Source organism: Rousettus aegyptiacus, unplaced genomic scaffold, assembly GCF_014176215.1.
Source record: "Rousettus aegyptiacus isolate mRouAeg1 unplaced genomic scaffold, mRouAeg1.p scaffold_m13_p_5, whole genome shotgun sequence".
Taxonomy (NCBI): Eukaryota; Metazoa; Chordata; class Mammalia; order Chiroptera; family Pteropodidae; genus Rousettus; species Rousettus aegyptiacus.
The window spans coordinates 14,036,506-14,044,986 of NW_023416308.1; the positions used below are offsets into that span (position 1 = coordinate 14,036,506).

The 8,481-nt window shown below is 41.5% G+C and overlaps 1 protein-coding gene across 2 annotated transcripts in view; it reads right to left on the minus strand.

The window, feature by feature from the left end:
- Window positions 1–6,021, minus strand: part of SPECC1L (sperm antigen with calponin homology and coiled-coil domains 1 like) — a 118,969-nt gene extending 112,948 nt beyond the window's left edge. Inside the window, exon 1 of one of the 2 annotated variants that reach the window (XM_016126126.2) lies at window positions 5,877–6,021. The gene's annotated coding sequence lies outside the window, so the exon portion shown is untranslated. Of the gene's footprint in view, window positions 1–5,128; window positions 5,361–5,876 lie in introns of those variants that run through there. The other variant, XM_016126127.2, reaches the window with a different exon arrangement.
- Window positions 6,022–8,481: the final 2,460 nt, after the last annotated feature.

Consider the following 8,481-nt stretch of genomic DNA (forward strand, 5'->3'; position numbering starts at 1 on the left):
TTTTGTTTTGTTCAATGTTGTTGCCTTAGAGCCTACAACAATCCTTGACACATAACGACCACTTAATGAAAGTCTCCTAAATTGAATGAATGAATGGTATATTTACACTATGGAATAGTTCTACGAAGCTATTAATCACAATGAGTTAAGAGTACTAACAACTGTGTGAATGAAATTTCCAGAAGTATTAAAAAAACCAAAAGTGGAAGTGTCAAAAATATGATTCTATTTTTTTTTTTAAGTATACCCCAAAAGCCCATACACTGAAGAGGAAGTGGAGAACTTGGAACTGTCATAAACTGCTGGTAGGAACGTAAAATGGTGCAGCTTTTGAGAAACAGGTTCCTCAAAGGTTTAACACGGCTACCATATGACCCAATGATTCCACTCCTAAGGATACACCTAATAGAAATGAAAACATTATGTCCTCACAAAAATTTATACAAACATGTTCATAGCAGCATTATTCATAATAGCCAAAAAGTGGAAAAAGCCCAAATGTCCATCAACTGATGAACAGATAAACAAACTATGAACTATTATTTGGACATAAAAGGAATGAGTACTATTACATGCTACAACACAGAAAAATCTTGAAAACATTATGCTAAATGAAAGAAGCCAGACAAAAAGCCATAAACTGTATGATTCCATTTATATGAACTATCCAGAATAGGCAAATCCATACAGATAAAAAGTAGATTAGTGATTACCAGAGGCTGGGAAGGGTGGAGAATGGGGAGCAACTATTAATAGGTGTGAAGTTTCTTTTCTGAGGTGATAAAAATGTTCTGGAATTAGAGAGTGGTGATCAATGCACAACTCTGTGAATATACTAAAAACCACTGAAATGTACACATCAAAAAGGATGAACTTTATGGTATATGAATTATATCTCAATAAAGCTGTTATTTTAAAACATACATGTTTGCAAATGCATACATGAATAAATACATGAATATATAAGGCATTCATGTATTCAAGTGAATAACCATACTCATATATTCATGTATTCAAATGAATACATAAATGATGAAGAAATGCTGTGAAAGGCTGGTGAGCTTGATGATGGAGTTTGGAGCGGAGAGGGAGACAAATGTTGAGGCAAGGAGATAAAAATCTAAGAGATTTAGGCAACACTGAATACATGTGCAATGAAATGAATGTAAAGAATAAAAATGAGGGAATTAGGGTTGAAAAATCCAGCAGATAATTTGCAACAGGGGAAAGTAAACCTGAATAACTGCAGTAATAGAGCTTGCAAGACGATGCAGGCTGCCAGAAAGAGAAAAAAGAACGAAAATATGGGACGAAAGATTTAAGACAGGCCCAAACCCACCAAAGGTTTTTTAAAAAAAGTCTTCAAGAAGATTTCAATAACTCCTGCTCAAGACTTCATGGGCCTAGTGGGGTAAACCAAAACATTACAAGAAGCTGCTTCTGGGGAAAGAAAGAAGTGGGACTCAGGATAATGTCTCCTAGGTGGAAGAAAATGGGCATTTGCTGGGAGAAAGGGTCCAACTGTCGCTGTTTTGAAAAAAAGGAGCCCCAACAGATTAGACTGCCCTGGGAATTCCCAATGGAACAGGTGCCACTGGAAAATGACTGAGTTGGAATTTTTCCCAAGAACATGAGAAAGGAGAAAAGAAAAAAGGGACAAATTTAATTTTTAACAAGTATTTCTTGACAATCTTAACACTGCTGCCAGTTCTTTGCATGCCTCTTTCCTAAGCTTAATAACGAGTCTGTTTTTTCTTTTGCAGAAGCTCAGTTCTTTTGGAAAGTGTGATATGAGGCTTTTTAAAAAAGACAAAAGATATTTTTTTCTCCTTTAACTCTTCTATTTTCCCTAAGTTATATGCACAACAACAGAATCTATTATCTTATTCTCTTAAACATTTACTATCCAAACACATCAAATTAAAACAAAACAAAACAAAACAAAAAACCTCAACGTGGAAGGTATACAACGTAAGTGAGATGCGTAATGCTTCCAGAGCTGAGAACAAGGATGATGTCTACCTCATGTCTGGGTGACAAAATAAACAATAGAGAGTGTCCTTCAAGAAGTAGGATTTGTTAGACACTAAGATACAATGAAATGTACTTTGTAAGTTGGTGTGCACGAGGGAAGGTGTTGCAAGACTGATGAGGTCAAGTGCACCTGGAGTGAAAAGCTCCTTAAGGACAGGGACTAAGTGGTTCATTTCCTCTGTAGCATTGACAAGCCCAGCACATACTGCACTCAGCAGACCCAACTACTTTGCATCAAGCCACACACTTTGTGATACACTGTGGTGTCATGGGCTAGTCGGGGGGAAGCAGATAAAACGCAGGGTGCCAAATCCTAACCGGACAGGCTGCTAGACAAGTCTGAATGAGACAGGATAAGGAATATCTTCCAGGCAAGGTAATATCTGAGCTGCGTTTTGAAAGTGATAAACAGATGAAGTGGGAGAAGAACATTCTAGCAGAGGTAGACAAGGAAACTGGAGAGAGTTCACGGGACCAAGAGCTGTTCAGCAAAGTTCAATGAAGCACCTAAAAAAAGGTGGAGGAAAGATGATAGTGGAGGCCAGAGCCCAGTGACGAAGCATCCTGCATACCAAGCTAAAGAATGGTAGATGTGATTATGAAGATAAAGTCAAGGAGACACTGAAGGATTTTAAATTGTGGGGGTGGGGGTGAGGTGGTGACTATGAACAGATTACTATTTTGGTAAGACACAGGAAGAAGCAAACCTCTAGATTTAACCAAAAAATAAAGAAAAGAACTATAATAAAGATGTGGAAAAAGGTCAGGAAAAACACTGTTAACAGATCTGCACTCTCTTTGCTTACACACAAATTTCCTTTACGGGGTTACCAAATTATCTTTTGAATATGGAGAGCTTCAGAGGTGGCTGAAAGCAGTCAGTCCTCTGAACGTAGAAATAAGTATTATGAAGAATTAGAGAGTGCATTATTAATTTTAATTCAAGACATTTATAAAATATATGTTTGATACATTTTGCGATATTGTAGTACTGTGACTACAAAAAAAGATTCATAACTCTAAACCTTATCTGTTATTAACAGCAGACCACAATAAATTTTAAAGACTTTACAGACACAAAGATCATCTGTTACATTCGCATTGTAACAGACTATAACCACTTCACCCCCTCCGCATATCTGAAATATAATCTGTAAACCTAATTTCTCGATGGTCCTGTTGTTTCATAGCAAAAGACTGAGGCCACAATACTAAGAGATTTCTGCGCTGACAGAGAAGCCCCATGGGGGTTCTTTACCTCCACAGTTAGTCTATTCAGCACTAACAATTCCAGAGGAATTTCCCTGGCTAGGGTTATTTTGTTGGCACAAACACATACACACAAAATATCCTGATATTTTATATCCAGTAGGAAAGGATGAAGAGAATAGGAATATCTTAAATACCAAGCAAATTTAACAGGGGTTTCTTGGTTGCCTGTAGATTGCAACTAACCACCACAAAATAAATTCTTATTTACTCTTTAAAAATAATCTACATTTTAATCTTAGCAGCAAAAACCCCAGGAACGTTTTCCTAAACTCCCTAATAACAGCAAAACAGGTTCTAGGCTCTTTATTTCTAAAAATATCTTATTCTGATAAATAACCTGTACTTGCCATGTACGATCACCATATACCACCAATTACTATCACCATTTACCATCATTTCATAAAAGATGCTTAATTTTAACACCAGAAAATAACTTTTTTTTAGGACAGTCCTTTAATTGAATAAACTTAGTTTATGAAAAACTCCCCCTATTTTCCTTGTTCTCAATATGATAAAGCCTACTCAACATTTCAAGGGCCTGACCAAGAGTCTCCAAAATTTGTGCTCACCAACTTATGATGTCCCCACTCCCCATCTTTGAGGAGAGACCACAATGTCACGGAACTGGTGAGAAGACCCAGTTCTCCCTCTAGCTAAAGAGGACCCTATAATCAAGGATCTGTCAAGTGTTAAATTAGCATCTCAAGCTCCTTTCCATCTCTTCCCCCAGTCCACTTTACAGAGGGGGAAATGAAGGTCTAGAAAACGGGCTGGCCCAAAGCCATAAAGCTAAGAGAATTTCTCTAGCCTACTGCCACCCTGTCACCATTCCCCTACTGAGCTGGACAGTTTGCAAAACGCCATGTACAAGTTAACCATGTGATTTGAGTATGTATACGGTTATTAGGCAAGTCATGTATTATGAAAACTAAACCCTGATAATTTTGAACCAAAGCAATACGATTATCTGAGTCATCTGAAATATAAGATTTACTGTGTCAAGTCAGTTATAAGGAGAATCTCTGCTTCAGAGGAATCCCATCTCAAAATGACATACTGCACTGCAGATATACACCTTACAAGTTCAAGTTTAAAAGAGACATTCTGATACAAATGTCACCTTAACTACAGCTGCTATAATTACTCTCCACTCACTATAATACTATACTTGACTGACACTCAGATATTTGGACTACTAAGGCACACAATGATAACTTTCCTTACTGGCACAATATTCACTTTCTTACTGAAAATGCCAAGAAAATCTCTATGTACCTGGACTATACATAGACAATTAGGAAGCTTTCTCCAGCTACCAAAAGTCGATGAGTCTTAAAGACTGCCTGGTGCACACTAAATCGGAGGGAAAAAGACATTTTAAAGTGAAAAAAGTTACTAGATCAGCCACTTCTTTATAGAAACAATTTTATCCAGAGCAATACTCTACTTCTTATATCATATACCCTCCTGTATCGGTTTGGTTACTTCGTAACATACACACAGATATACATGTATACATATAATGTTGATGTCTGCCAAAGTCTAAGAGCACAGCCTGATTTCATCTCAAGATGCATCCTCCTGGGTGACAGCAAACGCTGTTGGGCTCTGAAACATTTTTAGTTTCTTGAATCTGTTGTAAACTGAGGAAAACATTATCAATGGTTTGGATGCTCTTTTTATAACACATTTCCCCTGTAACCAAAATAGGGCAGCGAATATGTGAGAATATTTCCTGGGCATTCCCATACTTGCTGACAAATTATCAAAGGCATCAACAAACCAAGGTTCTCTGCATCTGAATAATCATAGAAATTCTTACTTGGTCTTGTAAACAGGCTGGAACTACGTGGAAACTGATTTCTTTTCCAGATCTCTCCAGGGGAACTGCCCAAGAATGAACTATCTTGTCTTTAACGCAGACCGCATAAGCCATACAATTACCAGATCGCGGGAAATGCAAAATATTTCTCAGCAAAACACCGGATTATACATATTCAACCTGAAGCGATTAACCAGGTCTCAAGAAAAAAAGGACATTCCGCCTGCTTCGGGCTGACCTCCCAGAAAAGCAGAGCGAGGGTGGGGGCGCGAGCCCTGGCGGAAGCTGAGTCCGCAGGAGGCCCGGGGTCCGACGCCCGCGGCTCTGCTCCTCGCGCGGTGTCCTCGGGGCCTCCAAGCAGAGCTGTCCCCTAGGAGGGCATGAGACCAGAAAACCAGGACGGTGAGGCGGCGACCTCTGCCTCTCCTGGGACTCGGGGAAAGCAAACTGCGAGGGTTGCGCACGGCCCCTCGGCTCGGAAACCGGTGGGCTGAGCGCCTAGGACCAGGCCCCAACACCAGCCCGGGACGGACCGCGAGCCCCGCGACACTGGCTGGGATCGCACCGGGAGTCCAAAGAGGGACAGCGCAAGCGCAGGCGCAGAATGGGCCGGGGGCCCGGGAGGGGACGGCGCAGGCGCGGGCCCGCTGGGGTCTGCGGGGTCGCCTGGTCCTCGCCGCGCGGGCGGCACTGAGGAGATGGACTGACCCTCCGGCGCACACAGCGGGGACCCCGCCCTGGCTCTTACCGCGCGGCGCCGCCTCGCTCGCTCGCTGGCTCCGGGCTTGGGCCGGGAGGCGAGCTCGCCCGGTGGCGCGGCCCGAATCCGTTGAGTCCGGCCTCAGGGTAGCAGCCAACCCCGCGGCGCCGTTCGCCCGGCCCGCCCTCAGACCGCCTCTGGCCCGCCCCACACGGCTGCGCCGATTGCGCAGACGCCAATAGGCCCCGCCTACGCCTCTCTACCACGCAGGCGCTTGAAGCCCTGCACGGCCCACTGGCGTCCCGCCCAGCTCCAGGCGGCGCAGGCTCACTACCACCCGACTGGCCACAATAAAGCGTTCCCGCAGCTAATTGGCACGCATCAGGTTCTGCCGTGGAGCTCGCTTGTGGTTCTTCCTGGAGGCTGCTCCGCGCACGGACCGGTGATGAGTATAGAGCGACCTGGTCCCAAAGGCTTACCTCAGCTCAGAAGTCCACTCTTCACGCATCACTTGGTTACATTGTGCCAAGGACCGTGCTAAGCACGAGCTGGACAGTGGTGAAAAAACAAGCCATGCTTTCTTGGCGCCCCGCGTGCAACAGGGAACACAAAAAACAAGTGAGCAACCAAAAAAAATGAGACTAAATATCTTTGATCAAATTTAGGAAGTTCTTTTAGGTTGCAATTATCATACTGGTTTGAAATAACATTAGTAGATTTTTATTACATCACCTTAGTTTCCTAGGAAAAACAACTTTGCCTTGATATATTTTTAATACATTGCTGGACCATTTGTTAATATTTTATTTGGAAGTTTTGGATTTATGTCCATAAATGATATTGTCTTATACTTTTGTTTTCTTGTACCGTCCATGTCTGCTTTGGGGTTAAGTTTATAATAAATTCACAATGAGTTAGAACTAAGTTTTCTTTTTCTGGAAGATTATAAAATCAGAATTTTCTGTTCTTTTTAATGTTTGCAGAATTAACCTATCAAGTTATCCAGGCCTGGTGTTTTTTATTGGTTTTGTTGTGAGATGTTTGAGGGGATGAGATGCAGATTTTAAAGTAAGCATTCCATTTCTTTAATGGTTCTAGATGTAAGCAGCATTTCTGTTTTTTCCTGTCATTTTTACTGTTACATTTTTGCAGGAAAGTGTTTGGTTGACATTTTCAAAATCGTTGGCATAAAGTTTTTAATGTAATTCCCTTATGGTTTTGTGTTTATTCATTTTTATTTCTTTCTGAAATTCAGAAAGCATCCATTTCTGTAGTTACTCTTCCCAGAAGCAACTAACTATTCAATTTCTTCATATTCTTCTAGATTCTTTATGAATATAAACAAATATCCAATATAAACAAATACATTCTGTTTTTTTTTTACAAAAATGGTAGTCTATTATATTTGTGAACCATACCTGTCTTTTTTAAACCAGAATAGTCATGATGTTTTAATGTTCTGAAGATTATCACTCAACCCTAGTGTAGAACTAAGGTCATGATCCTAATAACCAGGCTGCCTGGGTTTAAATCCTGGCTCCTTCAACCTACTAGCTGTCTGTCTTTATGTTTCAGTTTTTTCATCCCCAAAATGAGTACTGTTATGGGTTTTTATGGTTTTAAGTGGGATAATGCATGAAGAGGGCATAGCATGATGTCTAACACACAGCAAAAATGCCTGGTAAATGTGAGGGGCATAAAACGTCTAGGCATTTATAGTCCAAAAGGACACACTATCACTCAGATCCTCACACCAATGCTGTGAGAACTGTATGGAGGATAAATTCCATACAGGTGACAAGTGGCAGAAACAGAACAGTCTGGTCCCGGGCACTTGCCGTCACCCCATTGGTACTGACAAGCCACACACGCACTATTAAAAGATACTTTTTTATATTAAAGAGCACAAAGTTAATGTACAACTCAATGAAATATCAAAGTGACAGTCAAGAAAAAGAACATCAGTTTCCCCATTAACACCCACCACCAACAAAACATTCTCCTTAACAGTAACCACCATTCTGATATCTAACTCAGGATTAATATGGACTGATTTGAACTTTACATTAATGGAATTGTATTTGTTTCCTAGGGAACTAATTTGCTGTAACAAATTGCCACAACCCTGGTGGCTTAAAACAACAGAAATGTATTGGCTCACAATCATGGAGGATAGAAGTCAGATATCTTGATGTTTGACAGGGAGCATGGCTCTGCATGTGGAGGTGGATGAGGACAGAGCAAAGAGAGTGTCCCCACCAGGCCTTGGAACTAAATTTTATAATGTGGACGGGAGCCAGTCACCACAGCTTTGGAACAGGAAAGCGATGTGCTACAAGATCGTTTTTATGAAGACTGGCCTGGTGGCATGCATAGTATGGGGAGGGTGACTCTAGCAGTCAGGGGCCCTGTTCACAGTTCTGGGGATCGGAGGCTAGGTGGCCTAGGATATTGATGGGGTCAAAAGGAAGGAGATAGATCTGAGTGTAGGGCACATAGGATTGTCTGGATTTCATGCCAGTCTGTGACTGAGCCTCAGTGCTGGCATCTGGGTGGTTCCATCAGCTTCATCCATACTTTGTCTCCTGTCCTTGATCATCTTGCTTGGGTCTCCAGAACTGGAGGGGCAGAAAGAGTAGGCAATTGAAGCAAG